Source organism: Emydura macquarii, unplaced genomic scaffold, assembly GCF_026122565.2.
Source record: "Emydura macquarii macquarii isolate MOO-44397 ecotype Brisbane River unplaced genomic scaffold, CSIRO-AGI_Emac_v2 contig_2422, whole genome shotgun sequence".
NCBI classification, from domain to species: Eukaryota; Metazoa; Chordata; order Testudines; family Chelidae; genus Emydura; species Emydura macquarii.
In genome coordinates this window covers 32,813,514-32,835,292 of record NW_027132559.1, presented here as the reverse complement: position 1 = coordinate 32,835,292, position 21,779 = coordinate 32,813,514, and the positions used below count along the sequence as shown (strand labels likewise).

The following is a 21,779-nucleotide window of genomic DNA, read 5'->3' as shown; positions in this document are numbered from 1 at the left end:
GTATAGAACATATCATAATTACATATTATTGATGAATATAGAGTTTTTTGGGGGGTGTTTTCAGACACAGAATGTCACAGTAAGGTATATCTTTTATTGGACCAACTTCTATTGGTGAGTGGGACAAACTTTTGAGCTTACACAGAGCTCTTCTTCAGGTCTAGGAAATCTGTATAATAGTATTTTGAAGTAAGACTCCATTTACAATGTTACACTTGAGTAGAAAGCTGAAGTCATTTGGCTTGAATGGGAGATGACATGCTCTGCATAATGGTTGGCTGTATGAGGCGCAAGTTTAGCATAGCTAAGAACTGGGTTCTGTCAAATTCACAAAGTAACTGAAAATGGGAAAGTAACAATTTCTCATCTTAATTATAATATTTGGTGTTACTTGTAACACTAAAATAAATTTCAGACAGAGATATGATGTTTGAAGTTGGCATTATCCTATTATGATGGAAAAATCAAATCAGTTATGTTCCCTAAGTTGTATTTAAAATACATTTTGAATTTGCCTAAAATCTGTGTGAACTTAATGTATTTTTCTCAGGGATGTCAAGATAGAATGACTATTCTTATTTCTCTAATTTGTTTGCTGTAAGAAAGGTGTAGCCTGCAAGGAATAAGTTTAGCGAAAGCAATAAAAGCAGGACTTCAAAAATTAATGTATAATTTTAAAATATTTGTCTTTTAGTAGGCCTAGGCCTTCACAGGCTGGTGCCACAAAGGAGACACTTCAAGCCCTGGACCTTCCTTGATTTTTATCAACCACAGCAGAGGCAGCACTTTGGCAACAAGAGGGATAGGAATAATGAGAGGAGCCCTCCTCAGCCCTCTACCAGCCACAGGGCAGGCCCAGCAATACAACCCCTTGGGCCCAAATAAAACTTTTGAGGGTGCGCCCAAGGACTGAGTTTAAGCCCAAATCTCAGATCCGCCACCTTGTTTATTTTTAAACCGGCTATCTCTCTTCTGCCAGGCATGGACACAAGTCCTATCAGACCGCTGGGCGCTATGCATGGTAGAACTGGGATACTCCCTCCAATTCAGGTCCCTCCCTCCTTCCCTGTCCTCCTCATGGACCCCTCTCACAAGCAACTTCTGATTTAAGAGATTCAAATGCCCTTTCAGTGGAGCAGTGGAAGAGGTTTATTGGGAGCTAAGGGAAAAAGGTTTCTATTCCCGATACTTCCTAATCCTGAAAACCAAAGGCAGTCTAAGACCCATACTAGATTTACAGAACCTCAACAGATTCATGAAGAAGTTGACATCCACATGTTCTCTTTGACCTCGATTATCCCCTCCCTGGATCCAAGGGATTGGTATGCCACCCTCAACTTGAAGGATTCATACTTCCATGTGTCAGTTATCCCGAGACACAGAAGATTTCTTTGCTTTATGGTAAATTGGTCTCACTATCAATTCACAGTACTCCCATTTGGCCTCTCGGCCGCACCCAGAGTGTTTACAAAGTGCATGGCGGTTGAGGCCTCAGAAAGTGGAAAATACAGGTCTTTCCATATTTGGATGATTGGCTAATCAAGGGCTACTCCAGAGAACAGCTGGAAATGGATGTAAGATGCATAAGATCGACTTTCACCAAGTTAGGCTTCCTGGTTAACGTGCAGAAGTCTTCACGGACTCCTACCCAGAAGATAGTTCATAGGAGCAATACTAGATTCAAACCAGGCTTACCTCCCAGACTCTCAACTCCAAGCCATATGTTCCGTCACAGAAGATTGGAAAAAGTATCCCACTATTATGGCCAGGAACTCCTGAAACTTCTGGGCCACCTAACAGCATGTACTTACATCGTCCAGCATGCCAGTCTGCGCTTTCGGCTTTTGCAGGCATGGCTGGCCTCGGTCTACCACCCATCACACGATCACATTGACAGGGTAGTTTCAATCTCTGCAGCTGTGTTGCAAATGCTCCACTGGTGGCTCGACCTGTATTATGTCTCTGCAGGAGTCCCCTTCGCCAGTTCATCTCCATCTCTTCTGTTGGTCACCGATATCTCAGCCGTAGGGTGGGAGGCTCATCTGGGAAAGCTCAGGAGCCAAGGCCTTTGGTCCTGGGGACATCTGTCAACCCACATCAATGTGAGGGAGCTGAGAGCAGTACGCCTTGTGTGTCATGCTTTCAGTACTCATCTAGAAGGGAAATGTTTATTGGTAAGAACGGACAACGTAACAGCGATGTTTTATGTAAACAGACAGGGTAGAGCATGGTCCTCTCCCTTGTGTCAGAAAGCCCTTGATCTGTGGCATTTCTGCATAGCTCATGAAATTCACCTAGAGGTTTCAAACCTGCTGGGGTCACAGAACACGCTGGCCGATCACCTCAGCAGGTCAATCTCCACCTACAAATGGTCTCTTCGTCTGGACGTGGTGGATGCCATCTGGAGGTGGGGGTTCCCCTTATACATTTATTCATGACAAAGTCCAACAGGAAGCGCACAGTTCTGCTCTTTCCAAAATCAGTCCAGGGTCAGTTGCAGATGTTTTCCTCATTCAATGGACAGCTCACCTGTTCTATGCATTTCCACCACCTCCCCTCAACCTCTCAGTGGAGACTCCTCTCAGTTTTCCACTATTGCCAGACTTAATCACTCAGGATCATGGTTGCCTTCGTCACCCCAACCTAGAATCTCTCCACCTCACAGCCTGGAAGCGCCACGGCTGAACCCGCTGGAGATGGAATGTTCAGAGCAGGTCAGAGAGATTCTCTTTGGCAGTAGGAAACCTTCTACTAGGGCCACCTAACTGGCTAAATGGAAGAGATTCTCCATCTAGGCCATGCAGAGGGGTATTCTACCCGAACTGTCATCCATACCTCTTATCTCAGAGTACCTATTATGCCTCAAGCGTCAGGGGGTATCGATATCATCAGTTAAGGTCCACTTGGCTGCAATCTCAGCTTTTCATCCCTGGGCAGCAAATCACACGGTAGGGTGCTTTCTCAAGGGCCTCGGCAGGTTATATCCTCAGACATGTCTGCCAATTTCCCAGTGGGATCTTAACCCAGTGCTATCAGCACTGATGAAGCCACCATTTGAGCCATCAGCAACATGCTGGCTTCTCTACCTATCATGGAAGGGAGCCTTCCTGGTGACCATCACTTCAGCTAGAAGAGTTTCAGAGTTTTAGGCCCTCACATCTGAGCCTCCTTTTACAATCTTCTTCAAAGACAAGGTTCACCTGTTCCCACATCCAGCTTTCCTTCCAAAGGTAGTGTTGCAGTTTCTCTCGAACCAGGACATGTGTCTCCCGGTCTACCCAAAACTGCACATCAACAGCCGAGAGCAGAGCTCTTGCTTTCTATGTCGAAAGGACTAAACTCTTTAGAAAAATGACACCGCTCTTTGTGGCATTAACAGACAGGATGAAGGACCTTTCAGTTTCATCTTAAAGGATTTCTTCTTGGATCACGTCAATCAGGGCCTGTTATAATTTGGCAAGAATACCGGCTCCAGTGTTGACAGCTCATTCCACAAGGGCTCAGGAGTCCTCAGCAGCATTCCTAGCTCAGGTCCCGATCCATAACATCTATAGGGCCACAACATGGTCGTCTGTCCACACCTTTGCAGCAGACTATGCCATTACTCAACAAACCAGAGATGATGCGGCTATTGGTAAAGCAGGGCTACAGTCAATCGTGCATTGAACTCCACCCCCTCCTTCTTTAGGTCTGCTTGTGAGTCACCTACTTGGAATCGACATGATTAAATGCTTGAAGAAGAAAAAATGGTTACTAACCTTCTGTAATGGTTGTTTTTTGAGATGTTTCTCATGTCCATACCAACACCCACCCACCCCTCTGTTGTCAAGAAGGAACTGAAGAGGTGGGGAGTGGTTTGGCAGGGCCCTATATAGGATGTCATGGAGGCACAACTCTAGGGGGCTCCAGAGCAGACCTTACGGGTACCACTAGGAGAAAAACCTTCCGGCGACTGCACACAGCACACACTCACCTATTTGGAGTGGACTTGAGGAACAACATTTACAGAAGCGTAGTAACCATCTTTTTTCATGGTTTATCTAACCAAATGTTGTTTTTCTGCTCTTCATATTTTTGGACACTTAACCTTAAGCAAACTAAATTGCATTCATTTGTAGAGGATTCATGCTAATTTAATTTTTGAACTCAGATGAAGTATTTTCCAAAATGGCATAAGGTTTTATTAAAGCCTATATCGAAACCTGTAGCCATACCAGCTTGTACTATGATCCCCTCAGAACTCTCATATCCAATAGTTTTCTTTTACTTCTGAAAAGTAGGCCTGGCCAGTTTAGAAGCCTCTGATGAAAATATTCTCTTTTGCTATGTATTTTTCTACATTGGTTTTACAATTATTATGCCACTACTTTCCAACCTCCAATCTGATTCCTAGAGCTGTGTAACAGGTGAGCATTCTGTGCAGATGTTTCTACACAGATATTCTAAAACTGAAAACATTTCATCTCACGAACAATGTGTAGTTTTCATTTGGCAGTGGGTTTTTGGTCAAATTCAGATTCTTGGTGAATTCAGTAGATGCTCGTTTGCAGCAACACTTTGTAAGAGCAACCGCTGCTTACAAGCAACATTTACCCTGGGAACACTTTCCTTGCTGTGACTTGTCGACACTCCCCATAACAGCAACAACGACTTAGGAGCAACATAGTAAAAGGGCACCGATACGTTGCTACTAATGAGCATCTACTTTAATAGAAATTACAAATATTTTTAGGGAGTTTGTATGATGCATTACAAGGTATAAATCTGGAATGTTCACACTTCGAAAAGTAAAAGTTAGGATGGTGATGTTAAAATATTTGGAATTTTGTGGGACTCGGGGATTTACTGTCATGTTTTGTAATTCATCTCTTTTAATCTAGTAATGTGGCTACAAGAAAGCTCTTTCCTTCAAGTTTTGACCTTCCCACTCTGCTCCAAAAATAAGTATCCTACCTTTTAATTGTCCATCAATGCCATCATTACAATATCCATAATTATCTATGGCACTCATTGCCACAAGGTAACATTGAGATCAAGAGTTTAAAAGGAATCCTTGAGATAGTAGGCACATTCACACATATTATGATGAACATCCACAATTTATTATATATGATGATACCAGCCCTCATTCCCCTGACTTGTTACAGGATATATTCTTTTCAGAATTTGGAAGAAATTTTCTTTATTGGCAAAAATTGTCCAATATTGGGTTTCTTTCATCTCACTCTAAAGCATCTGCATACTGTCAGGTAGGATACTGGATTACATGAACCACTGAGAGTCTGATCCAAGTTGGCAATTCCTATGTTTCATGCAGAAAAAGCACAAATAAATAAAAATAAACAGGATCATGACTTGGTCCCTCATCTTCTGAGTCATCTTTCAAACTCTTAGGTGCTTTGTAGTATTTTATCAGGAAAAGCGGTTTTGGGACCTTGACATAGCATCAGCAGCATTCTGATCCCCTCTGATACAGAGGCCTTTGTCCTCACTAGCATGATCTTGGGGGTCCAAGTGCTGTTAAGGTTTCTGGCTCTGTAAATGCCCAAGATCTGAGAACGTGATTAAATTCTTCATAGAAGGATGTTGTTTCCTCCCTAGCCTGGAGCACTTGTTTGTATCCCAGACTTTATTGTACTGCATCTTTATGGTTTAGATTGAATTACTCAGTACTATTACTCAGTACTATTTCCTGGTTCAGATGTTATAATCAGTCTGGGCCAGACACTTTGTTACAAATGGTCACATTTGGCTGGGACTAGATCACCGCATTGCCCCAGATCTGTATGAGCGCCGGGTATCTGTCTTGGGTCAGCTGGTAGCATGAATATAGGATGCTGGTTGAGAAAAAGGAATTATTCTTGATCCAGAAGTACTTTGGGACATTACCATTCCATCCCAGCGCTTTCACTGAAATGGATGATGTCAAAAAAAGTGAGAGCTAAGGTTTGTGGAGCTCATTTTGTACAGATGAGAGAATTTTGGAAGGCTTTACCTAAAGGTAAAGAAACTTGATGTGACAGGCACTGAAAGACCATTTGGTGCCATGTGTTGTGGTGTGGTATTGAGGATCAATTAAAGCAGTGAAGCTATCACACCAGCAAGCACTTCTACATTGACATTGCAGTAGTGGAAAATGAAACAGCCGTGGAAATACACAGTGATTAGCCTTATTCAGTACAATAAGAGTTAAGGTGTAACTGCTCTTTCATTATTGTTAGCACTTTTGTGTGTGGACATAAATGTCTAAGTGATTTGAAGATTGAAAGTGACATATTTTGAGAAATATGGAGAAATCCTCTGAAGTAAAATTCAGTAAGAAATTCAAAAAGAAATTCAGTAAGGACAAATGCAAAGTGTTCCTTCCTAAGTGGAGTAATCAGTTGCACACATACAAAACGGGAAATGACTGTGTAGGAAGGTGTATTGCAGAAAGGGATCTGAAGATCATAGTGCATCACAAGTTAAATATTGACAAGAGTCAACAGTGTCACACTTACAAAAAAAAGCAAACGTAATTCTGAGATGTATTAGCAGGAATGTTGTAAGCAAAACATGAGAAGTAATTCTATTGCTCTACTCCATGTTGATCAGGCCTCAACTGGAGTATTGTGTCCTGAGTGCCACATTTCAGGAAAGATGTGGACAAATTGGAGAAAGTCCAGAGAAGAGCAACAAAACCAATTAAATATCTAGAAAACATGACCTATGAAGGAAGGTTGAAAAAATTGTGTTTGTTTAGTTTGGAGAAGAGAAGACTGAGGCAGTGACATAATAGTTTTCAAGTAAATAAAAGGTTGTTACAAGGAAGAAGAAGAATTTTTTTTTTTTTTTAAATCTCTAAGGCTAGGACAAGAAGTGGTGGGCTTAAATTGCAGCAAAGGCAGTGTAGACTGGACATTAGGGAAAACTTCCTAGCTATTAAGGTTGTTATGCACTGGAACAAATTGCCTAGGGAGATTATGGAATCCCCATCATTGGAGATTTTTAAAAGCAAGTTAGAGAAACACCTGTCAGGGATGGTCTAAATAATACTTAGTCCTGCCATGAGTGCAGATGACTAGAGTAGAAGACCTCTTGAGGTCCTTCCAGTCCTACAATTTTATGATTCTATGATCTTGTCATTTTTATTTTATTTTTTAGTCTAATCAATATTTGGATGGAGTTATAGCTGGAGGTAAATCTGTCAGTCTGTTCCTCCCCTTCGTCTACTGGACCCCACTGTCTCCAACTTTACATTTTTAAACAAATAGAATTCAGCCTCTCCAAAGTTTGTGTTCTAGTTACTTTTTACATAGCTCTTCCTTATTTTCAGCTTTCACTTTGTCTGGTGCAATTCCAATAAAATCTGGGGCAGACTCATCAGAACAGCACTAAGGAGTTGACTACTAGAGTTCGATGTGATGGGCTGGGATTTGGCTTATCATAATGGATATTTCTCTTCACCCTTTCCCCCTTAATTTTGGTGCTGCAGGTCATTAATGATAGTCTACAGAAAACAACAATTACTAATACTGCTGCGTTAGTGTGTGATAAAATATTTGTGTACCTCAGTCATTAGGTATAGTAAAATTTTATAGGAATGGAACTGACACTCGCTGATTTTTTTTTTTCAAGGTACAGAAAATAAACTGTAATGTTTTTTAATAAAAACCTTGTCTTTTTGGCTTGGCATTTGTTTAGTAACAGGAGACCATTGTCCTATGACAACATTCTATTTGGGTATTCCTTACCTTCATATACATGATTATATAGTTTGTGGAAAAATAACAGAAATTTGAGCGCAGGTGATCTGGCACAGGTTAAAAATATTTTTCTCAAAATTACTAATTTATCTTTGTTTAATCAGAATAATAGAAATTAGAGCTGGGAAAGACCTTTTAGACCACTGCCAGTATAGACTTGTTACCTACAGCATAGTCTTAAGTACTTTGTACAGTTCAGGTTTAAAGGACTGTTGCAGTTGCAATTCTGCCAGTTTCCTAGCATGCTGAAGATGAAAGTGACATTACTTGCCATTTTTATTATTTTTTTAATTCCAATCAATGTTTAGATGGGGTTACAGATGGAGGTAAATTAGTGAGTCCATTCCTTCCCACTTTGCCTTCTCTCCCTCTCCTATTCTCACACTTCCTTTTCCTCTCTCTCCTCCTTCCTGTCCTGGAGCTTTTCAGAGAAAAGCAAACTGTTGAGGGATAGGATTATGGCATCTGAGGCAAATTATCCTATCATGCTCTGTTTTTTGCTCTCCCAATCACTTTTTATTTTGTCCTCTGTTCTCCTTTCTCTAGTCTACACTCTTTCCTCCTCTTTCTTCCCCTCTCTCCAATCTTAAATTCCATTTAATTAAAAATAAAATCTTTTGATTCAAATGTTCTTGGTGGCATGCATATCTACCAATTTTAAAATTTTTTATAATGATTCATCCATATTGGATCTGAGGTGTGGTAGTAGTTGGTGTACATTTGTGCAGTGCAATGATCATTATTTTAATAACTGGAGCCTAGTACTGTAGCGCCTGCTCTAGTTAGGGATGCAGAACACCTTTCATTATAATCCTGTTTATACACGATCTTAACTTTCTGAAACATTCACCTTTGGACTGAAGTTTTTTGTGTTTGACTTATGTTTAAAGGTTAATTCTTCTGGTTACTTTTGAATAAAATCACTTCAGTCATTTGTGAATCTTCCCCGGGTTGAAAAATACGTACGTCAAATTTAAAAGAATTCTAACACTTTACATGAACCTACAGCAAAATGGCTGGGCTTTTGCCTTTGCTCATTTTGAGAAATAATTGGTTTTAGTTTACTGTATTTCTGAGTGTTTAAAATTATGTGCTAAGAAAGCATATTATTATTTATTATATTTTAGGAACATCCAGGAACCCCAGTTGGTGTCCTGTTGTGCTAGGAACTGTACTAAGATATAACAAGTGACAGTCATGGCCTGGTATAAGGGCCTTATATTGCAATTAGATCCACTTGAGTGAATCTCTGTGCCATGGAGGATCTGATTCTAGGATTGGGGATTTATAGTAAGCTCAGGGCTCGACAAATTTGTTTTGGAGTTAGGAGCCAGCCCAAAAATTAAGGAGCCAGACAATGTGGGCTCAGTAGTGGGTCGCTCTGGCTGGAGTGCAGCAGCTGCTCTCCCCTCCCGGCCCCGCCCTTCCTCCCACCCCTCTCCCACAACATGGGCCCAGCAGTGGGGCGCCGTGGCCACTCACCCCTCCCAGCCCCGCCTCTTTCCCCTTTCCCTCTCCCACAATGTGGGCCCAGTGGTGGGGCGCCCTGGCTGGAGTGCGACAGCCGCAGCACTCCCTCCTTCCAGCCCTGCCACATAGGTTGCAGTGGCACCCTGGCCGGAGCACGGCGGCCACTCCCCCAGGAGAATTACTCCGCGCCAAACTTAAATTTCTAGTTGCCATGGCAACCTGGTGCCCGGGGTTTGTCGAGCCCTGAGTAAGCTCTTTGTCAGAAGGATGAGAATTTACCATGTATTTGTTCACCACTAATATAGTGGGGCCCTAATCTGATTAGGGTTTCTGGATGTAAGGCTGCACCTTTAGGGATTTTAATAAGCAATATTAAATTTCCCTTCAGTGTTTGAAATCAGTTCAGTGGTCCCACTGCATAAATTAGGCTATAGGATTGGCCTCCAAATTAATACAGAGAAAACAAAATAAGATACAAGCAGAGAGAGTGAGTGTGCATGAGGGAGGTTGAAAATCAGTGACAGGACCATGCAGTTGCATAGACCAGCTACATGCTCAGTTTGTGGGTTTGAGACTTATAAAAGATACGAATGTACTTTTCCTTTAGTGCTCAAATGCAGAGTTAGATCCTATTCCTGCGATAAGTATAGATCCCATTGCTCACTAGGGGTATGTCTACATTGCAATTAAAAACCTGCAGTTATCCCATGACTGCTGACTCGGGTTTATGGGGCTTGGGCTAAGGGGTTGTTTTATTGCTATGAATACCCTCAGGGTCAGCTTGTAGTAGCCCAAGCTTTGGGACCATCCCACCTCTTAGAATCCTGAAGCCTGGGCTCCAGTCGAAGCCCAAACATCTACTCTGCAATTAACCCACCCCTTAGCCTGAGCCCCACATGACCAAGTCAACTGGCATGGGCCAGCCATGGGTTTTTAGTTGCAGTGTAGACATATCTACAAAGCCCTATTGATTTCAGCAGGGCTCTGCACAGATGGAGGGGTCTACTTGCACAGAGCTCATTGCAGCATCAGGAGCTAAAAGATTCATTGTGGATGCATGACAGTTAACTAAAAGTACACTTTTCAAGTCTGTGTTGCAAAACTGCTGCATCTAATTGTCTTTAAGATGAGCTTTAATATAGATTTTATTGGGACCTGAAAATCAGTCTGACTTGAATAAAATCAGTTAGTTTTAAACTTCTAAGTGCTTAAAATCAGACATTTTGAAACTTTACATTTGGTGTTTTAGATCAGTTCATAGCTAGAACTATTAAGGACATTGGGAGCCAAGTAAGTGGCTGTGAAGTACTCTAGGTTTGCATTAATCCAAAATAGTGATTCTCAACGTTTTTTCCATAGTCTGACCTTACATTACAATAAAAAAAACTTTGGGACTTCGCCATTTAACCATAAAGAAAAGAAGGGCTACTGCACCTCCCGGACTTTTGTGACCCATATGGTGGAGAATCCATGTTGATCATTTCCTTTCCGCATTTAAATCTTCTTGTTTTTAAATTTTTTGATTGTCCGAGGAGTTGCTGATTTTAAACATTAATAAACATTAAAGCTACCAAACTGATTTTCTTCAAACTTGGTTTGATTATTACATCTTGATGTCATCTTCAAGAGGTGTACCAGCCTTAGAGTTTGGTTTAGTTACAGTTTCAAAGGCATTCATGTTTAAAGACAATAAATGCATCCTGAACCAGCAATGATCTGAACCCAGTGTGTCCTTTCCCAACTGCTGCCTTTCAACTCTCTGCCCTGTTGAACCTTGAGTCCCTTATTCTCCCTCCATATTAATTGTCTTTTATAAATGATAGTTTAAAGCAATTTGGCTCTAAGTGGCTTAAGCAGTTTAATCTAAAACTTTAAATCCGTTTGAGATGATTAAGATGATCTAAAGCTTTGATAAATTTTGGAGAGCAAGAAGCATTCCAAAAAGGAGTTTTTTGAAGGAGGACAAGGGCTGGAGGGCCAGCTGTGGAGAGGAGGTAGAACTTAAGCTGTTGTAATATTTTTTAAAAAAACTTTGCCCTTATAAGAATGTACATATGGCTAGGAATGGAAATATATATTTAACTTGCAGTACAAATGCTATTTTGCCAATTGGTGGAGCAGAGCAAGCACTTGAGCCTGATCTCCCTTGAAGAGATGCCTTAAGCCAGTGGTTAAGACCTAACAGCTAAAACTCAAAAGTATTTGTAATTTTAATCCGTGTAACTGTTTACTTTTTGTTGTTGTAGCACCTAGGTATTCCTAGTCATGGATCAGGACCTATTGTACTAGGCTTTGTACAAAAACAGAACAAAAATATGATTCCTGCCCCAAAGACTTACTATCTAAGTAATGACAGATTTTTACTCTGATACTTTACTTTAAATCAAGCCACATGCTTCCTGAAGCACATATCAGCAGTTCACATGCCACACTAGTAGTACACCTACTACATTTTGAGAACCAGTGACTAGGCCTTTCTAGTAGATTTACAGTGGCCTGCTAGACTGATTTTCTCTCCCATCAGCTGACTTCCTGAATCTGGGGACTTCTGCTGCATGAACACATTTAAGCGGTTACTGTATGCCTGAGGAGTTTTCCAAACTATTTACTGGAGTGTCTTTCACTTGAGTAGCTCTTCATTGCCAGAGTCATTGTTATTTTTGCTCTATAAGGATATGTCTTGACAGGCAAAAAGATTTTTTTTTGTTTTGTTTTTTGTTTTTTTGAACTTTTAACTTAACACTGAAAATCCCATTAACATGTTAGGTTAACACATTTGAAGTTGTTAACTGGTCATGTTGTGGTATAGGCTCTTCCTTACGCTCCAGAATGGCCAGATAACACAACTTCAAACATTTGCCTGCATCTTAATGAGGCTTGTAAGTCATGTTAAGCTAAGGCCTGGTCTACACTAGAGTTTTATTGACAAAAGTCAGCTTTTGTCATCAACAGTCCTGGTGTGCACACTACAATGACTCCCCTGCTGACAAAACTGCCCTGTTTTGATGACAAAATAAAACCACCTGGATGACAGGTGTAGGACTTCTGTCAGCAGAGCTAGGGTGATGCAGTGTTAGTGTAGACGCTGTGTCCCATTGCAGCAATGGAGAGGCTGTCATTCTTGTCAGTTTTCCCTTATAAGGGGATCCCTGCCTAGTTTATCTGTGTGGCTCTTGAGTGAATGTGTGTGTGTGTGAGTGAGGCAGAAGTAAATCAGCAGAAACAGACATATATGTGAATCTTATGATACTGCTGATGTGGGAGGAATCTGATGATTTACCAATATTGATATTCTTTTTAGTCAGTTTGTTAGTCTGTCGTTGTCGTTACTGACATATATCTATATAGCTGAGACAAGGTCTTTTATTGGACCAACACAGCTATAACAATACTGCATACAACAATGGAAGATACTGAATTTTGTTGTATGAAATGGAAATTCCATAACCTGAAGAAAAAGGAAGCAAAACTTAACAGCGACATCTACTTCAAGTGCAAATGAAAGAAACAAAACATCATCCCCAAAGGTCTCACTATCTGTAACCCTCTGATCTCCATATATATGGCTACAACAACACCGCATATAAGAATGGAGGATATCTAATGTAGCTAACAGTTACTTATGTTTTCTCTAAGCATGGGCTGGTAAATATTCTTTCACATTTCTCACTAGGGCTTGGGTTCATACCCGATGTGGATAGTGAAATATTGATGGAGGAGCAGTATTATTCAGATGTGAGCTATTGTATAGTGGATGTTTCATTGCACTATCAGTATTTAGCTCATATTATAAAGTGCTTTGAGTCACATCAATGTAAAGAGCATTGTGTATTCAACTAAATTCTGTCCTATATAAATGGTTATTCTTGAGAACATTTTAAAAGGCTTTCATTTCTTTTTGCAGGCTATGATATTGACCATGTAAAATGCCAGAACTGTCATGCACTTTTTGTGTGAAGTCTGTTCAACTCCACTAAAATGTCAAAATGCTTTTTGCTTTAAAATACTAGTGGCATTTTCACCTCCTGGCTTAGGCAGAAGAAAATTTAAGGAATTACTGCCAGCGTTGTAATAGTTGTTTAAGATTAGATCAGTTTGTTTAAACTGAGAAAAGAGAAGCTGATCCTGAAAATGTTTAGCTGGAGCTAATAAAGGGCTGTTCAGAAAGATCTCTCTCCATGTAACAGTAACTAAAAGTTCAGTAAATTGAACTGAAGTACCATGCTTTTTGACAGATTATCAGGTTGCTTGCACTTGGAGTTCACTGAACCCTTTACTTTTTAAAGGCATTTTGTCGGTTTTTAATGACCTGGTGTATTGAAATGAGTGTAATATTATGAGTGGGGATATTGCATACACTCATGCAGAAATTCAGGAGAATTGTTACTTCTATTCTGTCTTAACTGCATCTTCCTTAGGGTAAAATATTAAACCAAAATATCTGCACTTTTAAATAATGTCCTCGGGATGAGGAACAATTACTTCTTTAAGTGCAATTGAGAGAGATAATCTCCTTGTCTGACTATATTTCAGTGCACTTTTCATTTGTACTGAAATGATCTACTGTTGTACTCATCCATGCAATCTGAGCATATCTCATTGTACATCATACTATATCTGGCCTAAAATGGATTATCTCTTTTTGCATTTCATTGTAAAAAGGAACACATACTATAGGGATGGTGTTGAAATAGTGGTAGCTGCCATTTAAACTGTGTATATGAGCATTTTCTCCCCTAAAATTTTCCATCACTACTTCTAATCTTTCTTTCACACCTTTAAGGCTCCTGGAGAAAACATCTTCTTTATGGAAGCAGTGTGCTTCTGTAATATCAGTGCAGTGTAAACCAGGCTCCTATGTAAAATCCTTTTGTCTCAACAAAATAGAGTAAGAGGTAGGCAAAAAGAAGTGGCTAGTTGAAGGCATGTCAACATAGGTACTTTGTACCTAGGCCATAGGCTTGATTCTCAAGTGAGTTAGTTTTGGGGACTTCTTTTAAGTTTTCTTTGGGTGGATGTAGGTGTATAATAGGACAAAACCATCAACAACATAGTTATAGTTGATAGATTGAATATCCCACTAAAGTAAACTGTAACAAGCAAGGAAATAAACAATTAATTCATTCAATGCTCCACTCATTAGTTCCCTTTTTGAGGTTCTGCTATCCACAGTTCACATTCATCCTTATCTTAACAACAAAGCGGAAACCCTAAAACTCACCTTATTTGTTGGTGATATGTTCATGTGTTTTGGATTACTCATATAGGGCTGATTTGGTTTTCCCAATTACTGGTACATAGCTCTCTCCATGGTGGGTGAGTGGGTGGGGATGTGTGTGGGAAGGGGCTCAGGTCAGGTCAGATTGGGTCTGTCCAGTGGCTCCCTTCTGATGAATAAGAGCTTTGTTAATGGGAACAGCTGCCTTTTTTATAGAAAGCTCTCTATTTTATTGAAAGCTCTCTATCTCTGACCGCTTGAACTTCAGCTCTCCCTATTTCTGATTCCCTTCATGAATCCTTATTTCTAGGATGGTTAGGACAGTGGTTGCGGGGCGGGCGAGTCAGTGAGACTAAAAGGATTGTATGTTGTAACTGCAAAAAACAGCTGTTTTTTATAATGAAATAGCTATCTTCCTGAAATCCTAGTGGAGACAAGGTACGTGTAGTTTTACTTCGTAGATAGTTGAGATCCACCCTAGTGGTTGTGGGGGGGCTATAGGATTGACCCTGATTAGCTAAATTTCAGTTATTTGGATGGTAGTAGACACCTCTCTGACCTCAGAGCAACCCCTTCACCAGGTTTAAAGTCTCTGCTCCAAAATATGGAAGCTGAGTACAGCATCTCAACGAAACACTTGTAAGAGTTTTTAATATTGGAAAAGCAACGTATTTTCAGAGGGGTAGCCGTGTTAGTCTGTATACAGCAAAAACAACGAGAGTCCTGACCCACTTTGTCACGAAAGCTTATGCCTACAGAAATTTAATTTGTTAGTCTTTAAAGTGCTACAACACTTTCATTGGTTTTTTTTAAATGTATTTTCAGTGACCTAGTTCTCATACTGAACCATTTTTGCTGAAACTTTACAAAAGTATTTGGCCTAAGGCAGACACCTAAATGGTTAAAGTTTGGCAAAGTTATAAGTAACCTGAAAGATGGCCTTACAATGGAAAATGTTGGTTCACATTAGCAATAGGTATCTCTGCCAGCTGCATCTATAATATACATGCACAAACAATACTCTCTTGAATGTTTTGTTTAAAATTTTAAAATCTGGCTTCAAGCTAAAGCAGGGATGTCCTTTAGCTTCCTCGGGTTTTATAGTCCCGGAGGGAAGAAGTTACCTACATTTTTCCCTTTGTATATTTATGAAATGTGGCTGAACATCCTGGAGTTCTAAGGATCCAAATTCTTCTGCATAAATTTTGATGTATTCATTTTGTAATAGTTCATGATGGGCATCATCACTCCTACAGTCAAAGCATTCTAGTATTCTTTCAAATAAATATACACTTACTTACTTTCCGCCATATTTCCACCATATTTCCCTTTTATAATAAATTATTAATAATTATTTGCATTACAAAAATGCCCAGAGGCCCCAAAGAAGATTGGTATACCATTGTGCTTGGTGCTGTACAAATACATGTTAAAAGACAGTCCTTGCCATGAATAGCTTACAGACTAATCCTTTCACAATCATCTTGCAAGGTTCGTTGGAGGAATTCCCTGTAAAACACCACAGTCACCAGATTTTCCTCCTTAAAACTCATCTGTGCCATGATGCTGATGTGCTGTGCCCAATGCTTATGATGCTAATCAGAATCTCATTGTTACCTTGACTATCGGTATCCACCTGTTATTTCTTGTTTAGTCCCTTAGTGAAGAGTTTATAACCTGTCTTTGTTATATGTTTGTACTGTGCCTAGCACAGAGGGGCTGGTGTCTTGTGGTGCTGCTGCTGCAGCAAATTTAAACGTTTTATTAGGAAATGTTTAAGCAAAAAACAAAAAAGCAACGGTCAGGGTTTACAAGGCACAGTAATACAATATCCAGGGATGGTATGCAGTGGGGGGGTTGGGGAGTGATCGGGGATCAGGGGGTGGCAGCAGCATGATGAGCTGTGGTCCCGTAGGAGGGGCTGGAAGTGTGGGTCTTGAGGGTTGCAGGGGGCTATGGGGGGAGAGGGGGATGCTATCCAGTGTGGGGGGAGGGTCCCTGGGAGGCCTTTGCCAAGGAAGGCAAGCGAGTCCATGTGTGGGAGTGGAGGTCTGGGGAGTACAATGGCGTGCAGGGAGATGTATGGGGTGGGGGGGACGCTATCCATTGTGTGGGTAGGATCCCTGGGAGGTATTTGGCAAGGGGAGCAAGCGAGTCCATGCATGGGGGTGGGAGTGTGGGTCTGGGGAGGGTAATGGTGGGGTGGGCTGCAGTATCCCGGATGGAGGGTGGTACTACTACTACTACTACATTTAAGTTTATGGAAGTTTTACCTTTTGACTGCAGTGGGGGAAGAATTTGGTCAACATTGAGCACTTAAGGAAATCCCTTCTTGGAGTTGCATGTGGTTGAAGTAAGCAATATTTTGGATTTATTATGTTTAAATTGTAGCTTTTTTTTTGGTTGAAGGGTGAGAAGCACTTCTGAGAAGTTAAAGCTACTTTTGAGAGAGAGAGAAAAAATGCGTATGTGAAATCAACTGAACTCTGAAATGTTGTAGAGCAGCGGTTCTCAACCTACCACCGGTGGTACTTATGAGAAGGCTGGGTGGTACGCGAGCCGCGCCGCCGAATCCGCCGCCGGAAGTGCCTTCCCGCCCGCCCTTGCGAAACTTTGCCGCTGACAATGGGCAAACGGCGGAAGGGTTTCGGCGGCGGGTATTGTTTCCCCCATGTCTCTCCCCGCCGCCGCGAAACCCCGCCGCAAATCCCTCCTGCCGCCGCCGCGAAACCCCGCCGCTGCCGCACGTCCCCTCCCTTTTTTCCCCGAGTGGTACTCGGGTCGGGTACAGTCAGATCAAGTGGTACTTGACCTGACTGTACCTGGCCCGAGTGGTACTCGGGGGAAAAAAAGGTTGAGAACCGCTGTTGTAGAGGAAGGCTATTAGCAAACCTTTTGTTTAGATTGCCTAACACTTTCTATTATAGAAGATTTTTGTGACCTTTACTTTGAGAAGTTCCATCGTTAGCAGCAGACCTTTTAAATTCAGCAGGTGAAAAACCTGTGGACTAGTGAAATGCCTTTTCTTTGTCCTGTAAAATTCTGTCCATGTCAGCTTTTGCTGAGATAAAAACCTCTGAAAATCACCAGTTCCCTACTTTCATTTATGTTTCTCAGGAAAATGTTTGCAGTATGCCAAAAGAACTAAACATGAACATTTTAAAGTGCTGGGCTCAGGCTGTCACCAAAACAGCAGTAACAACACAATCACCACATACTGTACTGGGAATACAGGGTAGCTCCTGTGCCAGAGGGGAATGATGACGTAGGCTTGGCTCCTCCTGACTAACCCCTAGATCTAGCACATGGCTCTTGGGGCATATCATGGAGTGCTGCCATCTCTGTAGAGGGAAGGGTGAGTCACTCTCTGTCCAATCATCCCCTAAACACAGCATGTAGCCCCAGCAACCCATCCCTCCACAATGGGGCACCACATGTGGCAGAAGCTCCCCCAACTCCTGCAGGCCGGCCAAGGAGAGAGAATGTGTACTAGGCTGTAGTTCTCCCAACTGCTGCCTGGACTCAGCATCAGGTATTAGCAGTCCATCTTCTCCTTGGGTGCACATCGTGGGATAGGAGCTCCTCTACTTCCCTGTTGGGGAGAGAAGCGAGAAGAATTGGATTGGCCACCCCTCAACCACCTCTGCATCCAGAACCTAGCCCCAGTAGCACGTCTTCCATCCTCCCCTCCCTATTCAGTAGCAGCCTTCTCATGCTGCTGGTTGATGTAGTTAGTCCTGAAGCTCAAGTGGTAGAAGTTTGTGCTGCAGTGTCAAACCTTTGGGGTTCAGACTTTACCGATGGTGTGTGATGGTGGAGGCATTGTTACAGTTGAGCATAATATAACGGATTTTACCTTTTTTTTTCTTTAAAAATGTAATTTCCAATTTTAAAAAAACTGTTAAACGAATGTTGTTTAGGTTGCAAAGTTAAGTAAGCACTTGCAAGTTAGGCAATGCCTGATTTATGGTTGCCCATATAATTTTAGTTCTGTCTCTTTGTTCTTATGCATTGTAGTGTAGTCTTTAATTACATGATTGTGATCAGTGATGCTAATTCACTAGAGAGATGCACAAAGGGCAGTATTAAGGTTGCAAGGGCAACCGTAAATCTGATATTTGCTAACTTCTGAATGCTTCACATTGCAACCCAAATAACATTCTTTTAGGCATAGGTTTTTTTAAAGAAAATAAATAATTCTACTGTGAATCGATAATGTGCTATATTTCAAAACAGAAGACATGAGTTCAGGAGTTTACTTAAGTATCTCAGGCTACAGGTTTTATTAAAATAAGTTTGGTGCTTGGGAAAGATGCAAGATTGACAGCTAGCAGGAAATATTCTTTGTTCATATAGAACAGTTCTTTGCATGGGTGGGGACAGAGGCTGGGGGGTGCTCTCAGGCACTCCGGCTCCCTGCCCAGGGCAAGTCCAGGATCTGGGGCTCCCCATAGTGGGCCTGGGTTCAATGGACAGCTCCTACTGTGACCTGGCTCTGACTTCTGGCCTGACCAGAGGGTGAAGCCTTGGGGGGAAGAAGAGGAGCAGAGGCGGAGCCACTGAGCGGGACCGGGCTTTGTGGCAAGGGGAGAACTAAGGCCTACCTCAGCCTTCCTACCAGGAAGAGGCAGGCGCCGCCGGCAGGGACTGTGCTTCATGGCGGTGGAGCTGATCACCTTATCAGTTCTCTTGCCGTGAAAGCGCAGCCCCTGCCAACATTGCTTCGCTCCTGTCCAAGGCTTGCAGTTTGGGGGGACAACACAGCCCCCTACCCTCCAAACTATGCCCATTTTAAAAGGTAGGTGGGCCCGAGTCCCTCTTCTCCTGTTTCCAGTGCCCTGGGTCCATTACACAAAAATCTCTAGTTTGAGTTAAATATTGCTTTCAGCTTGAGGTAACTTGTCTTTCATGGAGGTGGGTTGAAGTGCAAGTGCTGCTGATGCTTGAACTAGTAATGCAGTGGGAATGGAGTAGTGTGAGTATATCTTAGCATCTCATCAGCCATTACTCTAGTCACCCTGTTAATCCAGCCGCTCTGCTCTGCTCATCAAACCCTTCTGTGTAACACGAGTATTTTCTTTTTTCTCAGTGCAATCACTCTCACTTGAGCTAGCTCGAGTGGAGTAACTTGCATGTATACTTACCTGGTAGGAGAGACACCGTGATCACAAAGGTGGTTTTCCCAGGGCCAGGCTCATCCATTGCACTGCGGGTGTGCTGACCCCTGTGATTTCCCCAAATGCAGGAAACTCGACTGCATAATTTGTGGTAGCAGGGGACTGTGTTCACGCTCTCCCCTGGTTTAAAAAACAAACAAACAAAAAAACTCATGTTAACTGTTGCAGTGAAGACCAGCCCAAAAAAGAGACACTTTGATTCAGATTGCTTACAGTCTAAGTAACAGTAAGAGTGGCTGAGAGTATGAGGTAACAGTAAACACTCCCACTTTGACCTCTGGCAAATCCTTCCTCAAACACATCTTTTCCATAATTCATACAGTAAAGTACAGTCTGATATTTGTGCTAGACACATGGAGAGCTGTGATCACTACTATTGAGTGGCTACGAATTTGCACATCATATTATATTTTTGTTTCCCAGCCTCTTTTGCCCCACCCTGACCTGCTTGTTTCTCATCCACCTGTCACATCTGGTCTTTTATTAGAGTATGAGCTGTTTGGAACTCTGACATTTATTATATGTTTACTCAGTTCCTAGCACAATGGGGCACAACCTGGTTGTGGGCTTTGTGCACTACTGCAATATTAATAATAATAACAAAACAAATAGATGAGCAGAAAAATAGAAGATATATATGGAGACTTGTCAGAAAACGCACTTAAAATTAATACTAAAAGTTGTCTTCCAGATCCAGAATTTTTGGCAGAACACTAGACGTCAATTTTTATATACTGCCAATTGTTACATTTTCTTATGACTGAAATTGGGATGGTTATATCAAGATATGCCACCATCTAACATGTCCACAGTAACCCAGTTCTTCACAAAATATAAATAAAAATTCCTAAAGATTTTATGATTCAGGGGTCAGTTATTGAAAATACAATTATTTTGTTCCCCTAGCTTTGTTTTCCTCTTGCTCTTGTAACATATAAAAAAATAAGAAATGAAAATATGAGTTCCCTGGAAAGAATGTTTGTTTGTTTATACTGTGAGTGTATACAAATCGTTGGCTGAATATAAATAACATGTATTTTTTTCAGTGCAGCCTATTTTTAGAAGGCATAAAATTTACTGTAATGAGTACAAGTAAATGAAGTAATGCATTATTTTTAATGTTGAAAAACATGATCTGTGGATAGCACATTTCAGATACAGTAATGATAGCGGTGCCATAGTCATGTGAATTAGTGTGGTTTGTTTTGCAATTGTAATTGGATCTGAAGAACAAAAGTGCAAAAACATTCTATGTGTGCTAATCTTTTTAAGTAGAGAGATGGTAGAGGTAGACAAATTGTATTACCAGAATTTGGGCTTAGCTTAGCCTGTGTAACCAAGAGCTCAGTGGTGGTGGAAAATCTGCGTGGAGGTGGGTTATGGTGACACAGGGCACCAAAAAAGCTCCGTTCTCTGGAGGACTTGCAGCTGGCTAGCTCAGTCCCCAGTCAGATGGTTCTAGCCATAAAGGAGCAAGGGTTGTGTGCTCAGAAGACTTGCTGATTCAGCACATCCCTAGTCATCTTTCAACAGTGGGGTTCCTACCTCGCAGAACTTTTGGGGAAGTGCTGTGGTAAATCATGCTCTGGTGTACAATAGCTAAGGTTAAGATTCTGTCATGGGTATTTTTAGTAAAAGTGAGGGACAGATCATGGGCAATAAACAAAAATTCATGGAAGCCTGCAACCTGTCCCTGATTTTACTAAAAATACCCTGGGGGAGAGGGGGAAAACAGAACTGCTGGGGCTTGCAGCTACTCCAGTCCTGCTGCTGCTCTGACGGCAGCTATTCCAGACCCAGGAGTGCTTACCCAATCCGGGCTGCTGCTCTGGCGGGCTGGCCACTGGTCAGCTATTGGGTTGTGGCTGGCCGCCATTCAGTTGTTGGGCAGGGGCGGCCCTGGGGACAGAAGTCACAGAGGTCCTGGAAGTCACGGAATCAGTGGCCAAATTGTATCCTTAACAATAGCCCTATGACACAGAGATATGCTAATTACACACACCAACGCAAACAGAGGTTATTCAAGCTCTTTTTTTTTTGTTTTTTGAGTAAACTTCTACTTCCATGCATAATACCTTGCATACTTGTGAAATATTTTTAGTCATCCCTCCATTTTGTTCCTTAATGATTTTACTTGGATTTTAATAAGTTAACTTTGCAGTTGCTTAT

At 41.6% G+C, this 21,779-nt stretch overlaps 1 protein-coding gene and 1 non-coding gene across 4 annotated transcripts in view; both read left to right on the top strand.

Annotated features, from left to right (window-relative positions):
• The window catches only part of ANKIB1 (ankyrin repeat and IBR domain containing 1), a 172,436-nt gene that overhangs the window by 20,830 nt on the left and 129,827 nt on the right, over window positions 1-21,779 (top strand). The window lies entirely within an intron of this gene.
• On the top strand, window positions 19,570-19,733 carry LOC137162510 (U1 spliceosomal RNA). The gene has a single exon (XR_010922387.1). It is a non-coding gene; the product is annotated as a U1 spliceosomal RNA (small nuclear RNA).